This window comes from Acartia tonsa, chromosome 5 (assembly GCF_053477335.1).
Source record: "Acartia tonsa isolate MP-2025a chromosome 5, ASM5347733v1, whole genome shotgun sequence".
Lineage (NCBI taxonomy): Eukaryota > Metazoa > Arthropoda > Copepoda > Calanoida > Acartiidae > Acartia > Acartia tonsa.
The window spans coordinates 32,424,633-32,430,632 of NC_137264.1; positions in this window are offsets into that span (position 1 = coordinate 32,424,633).

Here is a 6,000-nt window from a genome sequence, read left to right on the forward strand (position 1 = left end):
AAATAAAAAAAAATAAGATTGCACAAGGATTTCTGTTAATTTCCATTTTACTTTATAATTTCTAGTAGAATTACACAAATTTTTATTGTTAAGCAAATCTATAATTAAAATACGGGGTAATAACCCCCTAAATTATTATCATAAGGTGATGGGGGGGGGGGGAAGGAGATGGTAATTTTTTTTGTAGGTCATGTTAGGTTAAATTTAATTGGGTATTGGTTACCCCTGCAGTATTAGGAAACCCAGCTGGGGTAAAAACTACCTTCCTTTCCTAATAAAATATTGGTAAAACTCGAGAAAAGCCCACATGTACAAAATCGGATCCTGAATTAACTACCCCATATTCTACATGTGCAGCCATTTCCGTATAATATCACAACCACAAAGTATTTCATATTCGTTATAGCAATTATATCAGAGGAAGTGTTAATGTATATCAAATATGTGTTTGTTTCATCTACTAATTGTAATCTACAGAAGAGTAATTTTGTGTATCGTTTGGGTTGTACATGAATTTATCGGCCATTGTCTTATCCCTTTAGATCCATGAGTGTGTGCTGTAGTAAAAAAATATGCAGTGGTAAATTTGATAATTGTGCTGCATTGTATGCACGTTTGTGCGTTATTGAAGACATACTTCAAAGTCAAGGTTCTTCAATTCAAAATCTGGAATTACTCAATTCCAACAGCAGAGCGGGTTCTAATGTCCTTCAGAGGAAGAGTTGTGACAGTATATATAGTAAACAGTAAGAAATAGTAAAAAGTATCAAGGAGGGAGGGGACAATGAGCTGTTTAGTGTTTATTACATTATTTCCCAATGTTTTTAATAATGTTTTCTTATTCGTTGACTAAACAACTTTGTGGACTTTTAATGAATTTTGATTGATTCATTAATTAAGTTAAATGTCCCAACATTTCAACCACTTAATATAATCTACAGAAGGATTAATTTTGTTGTGTCATTATAAGGGATGTACATCTATTTACTTGCCATTGCCTTATCCCTTGAGATCCCTGTCTTTAATAAAGAATATAGAACCTATACGTGATGCTGCTTCGTCAGATGCGCGAAATCAAAATTATAAATAGAATGAATGTATTAGTAAAAAAAGACCCAAAATTAATTTAAAGTCCAATGTTCCCTCCCATCCTGTCAATTCTAATACAGATTCCATAAAAGTAATCTATCCTTGACATTGAGTCTTTAGTTTTATGGTTTATATCCGTTGTCATTTGTCTTTCTATCTATTTTATATATTTCAGGGAGGGAGGGGACATTGGACTGTAACTTACACTGGAACCAGAAGTCTTGTAACAAATTTTTGGATGCTTTTATTGAAGTGTGATTGGTTGCTTCAATTTAAAAATCAAACTGTGATCAGTTTGGAGCCAGATAAAGAGAGAGAGAGAGGGGGGGACAATGGGCTGTTTATTACACTCGTCCCCAAAGGTTATATCAACGTTTTCTTATTTGTTCGCTTAACAACTTTGGGAACTTTAGTGAGCTTTGATTCGTTGATTCATTAAGTTCAGTGTTCAAAGTTTTAACCAATAATTTTAGTCTACAGAAGGGATGATAATTTTGTGTATCATCATTGGGGATGTACCTTAAATTTTAGATTCTTTGTTTAGAACCCATAGGCGTGCGAAGACCTTATTTAGGGGGAATGCATTTGAAACTTTAAACAAAATTTGCCCTTCTTATTTGTTGATTTAAAAACTTTGGGTACTTTTATCAAATCTTGATTGGTTGGTAAAATTCTTCAGTGTCCACACTTTTCAAGCTATAATTTTAATCTACAGAAGTAGTAAGTTTGTCTGTAATCCTATTACATAAAGTAACAAGCTTTTTTTGTCTGTAGTGAAGAATATCGCAAATCGCTGAACCGATATGGTTCTCCTTTACAGTAAAGCTTCTTAAATGTACAGTGAAGGTTTTTAACTATTTTCTGGGTGGGTATTTCCATCTTCTCAATAAACATTGACCCCTTCGAAAGCTATTTTTTTACTTTTACTTCTAGGTATAAAAACTCAAATTAAAAATGGGGGGGGGGGGATGTCGCTAGTAATCTTTATAAAGTATTTCAAGTGATCGCAAATTGTCTTATCCCTTAAGATCCCTGCTAATACTATTAGTCGCATATGATCACTTGGGTTAAATTGTTGTGGTAAAGGATGTATAAGAATGTCGTTAAACTAATCATTTATGCGGTTTAATGATCTCGGCAGCCGCAGCTACAGAGATTCTCAGCCGCGTTTTTTCGGACGTCCAAAGGGATTGGGGGCAGTGGTTAATACATTACCCCCAAAAAAACACGTTTGATTTGACTCCTTCCCCCTCCATACCAGAACAATCCTTTTTCCTTTCCCCTTATTTAAAAACAAGGATGACAACATCCATAAGTAGCGAAGCACAAAAATTCGTGGATGGGACTGACCCTCATTGTTGGTTTCTTCAAACGACTTAAAAATTTAATTTTGAAATCTTTAACTGAAAAAATTTCGAAAATCTGACTAAAACACCAAAGATATGGGGAAAATGTAAAAAATATAAAATATAAAAAACCTGAAAAAGAGCAGTCTGACCTTCATAGGTGTTTTCTTTAAACGACGGGAAATTTAATTTTGATATCTATAACTGAAAAAATTTTGAAAATCGGACCATAAACACCAAATGGGGGAAAAAGTAAAAAAATAGCCAAAAACCTGCAAAAAGGCAGTCTGACCGTCATTATTGTTTTCTCTAAACGAAGGAAAATTTAATTTTGATATCTTTAACTGAAAATTTTTTGAAAATTTTATATGGGGAAAAATGTGGAAAATTAAAAATAGCCTAAAACCTGCTAAAAAGCCGTCCGACCACCATTAGTGTTTTATAGTTAATTGTGCTCCTTTATGATGGGAATGTTGTCAAAAAAATTTCAGCATTCTTTCTTTTATAGGAGCTGAGTAAATACCATTTCCTCAATTTCATAGCGTTATGGACGGACTGACGGACAGACAAAGTAAATTATAGAGTAGCTTCGCTACTAAAAATGAAACCTTAACAAAATGAAGTAATAGGGGTAGCTTTTTCTTTATACCTAACATTACCTGCTGTGTCCTAACTCTTTAAGGCTATTCTGTTCTCAATATAACTTAACCTATCCTAACATGTATCAAAACTCCGCTAACCTTCATATAAATTTTATATTAACAGTCATGCACAGCCGCGTAATTTGTGAATAATCGGCAGCCAAGTCACACTTGCAGACATCGTGGTCTATCTGGTAAAATTCAAGTAACGATTAATCTATCGCCCATTGTCCTCTTTCTATCCCTAACAATGAGAAATAACCAACTAGGTATCTTGAGGAAAAAGACAATGGTCGATAGATTGATTTGCATTCCAAATGATGATGAACAAAATTACTCCTTCTGCAGATTAAAATACTAGTTTGTAGCAACAAATCAATATTCAATAATACCTACAGTTTTATAAAACTTTTAGTACATTATTAACTTACAGTCCAATGTCCCCACCCTCCCTGTAAAAACTAATGTTTTGGAAAGGGTGGATAAACTTAAAATTACCCATTGATTATTCTAAAATATTCTAATCGGTTTAAAAACGAAATTGAATGAATATTTAGAAATCATCAGAGAGAGAAAGAGAGAGAGAGAGAGAGAGAGAGAGAGAGAGAGAGAGAGAGAGAGAGAGAGAGAGAGAGAGAGAGAGAGAGAAAGAGAGAGAGAGATAAAGACAGATAGAGAATGGGAGAGAGATGAAGAGAGAAAGAGAGAGAGAGAGAGAGAGAGAGAGAGAGAGAGAGAGAGAGAGAAAGAGAGAAAGAGAGAGAAAGAGAAAGAATGAAAGAGAGAAAAAAATAGCTAGAGTAAGTGGAATGCCTTAGCCCATAAACAGGCGCAATTCGAATTACCATGCACAGTTAGGGCTTCTCAGACAAAGGTCGTGCAAAGGGTTGGTTGTCTTAACCTAATATCCACCAGTATTGCATCCCATTACAAGCGGATGGGTTCTTTAAATGATCACTTGAAATCGAAGGAGAGTCTCGCCCCAATTAGATATATGTAGGTAATAATAACCAATAAAGGGTGGAAATATTCTCAATTTGATGGGATTTGATTTCAATTAAAGCAGGATAAGCAAATTTAAATTTGGATGAGAAATAATCATCAAAATGATAACCACAATCTTAGAAATAGTAATAATATTTATCTAAGGCCTCATAGATATCTAATTTTCAAATTTAGCAACCATTAGAACAATTTAAGTGATGAGAAATATTTCTGCTAAATCTATCAAGTTTGAACTAATTAATACTGTGCAATAGCTATTTTGATCAAAGAATTTACATCTCCAGCTCTTTAAAGTTTTGCAATCTCTATTTTATTTTGTTTTTATTTTGGTGATACTACCTTGGTCCTTATAGTTTTAAAGGATCTAGGATACCTTTGTTTAATTTATTTTGGGCAAAGTATACAGATCCATAGAGATCTATTCATGGTTTCCCGGGAAGAACTAATTAGTATTAAGACTGTTTATTCTTATAGTAATTTTAATTGCATCTTTAACTTATATTCTTATTTTTTTGACTTTGTTTAAATTTTAATGCCCCCAAAAATATGCTTATGTTAATGTTTAAATGGAGTAGATTATTATAGGTCTTAGTAACATTGGTAATTTTCAACAGACGGAAGGACAGATGGACAAATTTAGTTATTTTGTAGAAACTTAAATTTCAGATATTTGTCTTTAATAGCAGCTGAGAAAATCAAATTTCTACTTATGACCGAAGGACGTGCTTACAGATAAAGTTATCATTGGCGTGCGGTAGAGGGGGTAAATGGATGTCAACACTCCCTTAAATTTGAAATTTGGAAGACCTGCCTTCTTATTTTACACCCTATAATGGTTTCACACCCCTCTTCTGTGGAATACTGTGCACGCCACTGAAAGTTATACATATTATGCCAATCTATTTTACATAAACAGTTTTAAGAAAAGAAAATTTAAAAAAGTAATGCTGGCTTTCATGGTCTTTCAGAATAAGTTAAAAGTTTAAAATATATACACTAAAAAATGGCTCAAAACCAGTCAAGGACAAATATGATACTTCACATTCTAATCGGTTTTTAGTTTTTACTAGCTACAAACACACACAAAAACATCCTGACAATTTAGTTTATGGGTTAATAACCTAAAAACATGTAAAAGAAATGTTGTAATATTTTTCCTGCAAATTAGAAGCTCTAAAATGGTTTCCTCACAATAACGCAAAAAAGAAACCAAAAATAGTAAAAAACAAAGCTTGTTGAAAGTCTTATAAAAAGGTCTTTTACTATCTTATTTTATTTGCAACTAGCGGTTACGCCCTTAGAATCCTCTTGGACCTTTAATGTGGAGGGGGGAGTCCAACTTCCCATTTTCAATTAGGTATCCAAAAAGAAATATTTTATAAAAAAAATAGGGGGGAGGGGGGCATTTTTTTGGAGGTTGAAGATGCCCTCCCCGAAAATAGTTTTAAATCTTCCCTGGAACTATAAAAAGCGTTACTGTAAAGGAGATCCATATCGTTTGAGCGGTTAGCGAGATCCTTCGGTACAGAAAAAAAGCTTACAACTTTATAAAATAGGATAAAAAAAGATTTTAGAATTTAGAATATTTAAGAATTAAGTTTTTTCGATAACATTATTGTTTTTTCACTAAAAAGCAAAAACTTCTCGTTTTGTGCTTTAGAAAATTTGGTGGATGACAAATTAAAGGTTGGCTCTAAAGTTCACTGTCACTGTAGAGTAAGAGTATTATAGCAAGGTGCCCCAGGCTTATATTGTACTGTAATTCAAGGGCTGGGAACAATTCAAGGAATATTTTTGACAAATTATTTGCATGCGTGCTTAACAAATTTTTGCATTGCATAACAAAAATTTTGTAACATTAAGAAATGAGGCAAATCTTGAGAAAACAGAGGTGGATTCTTAAAAGGCTTTTTGGCTCA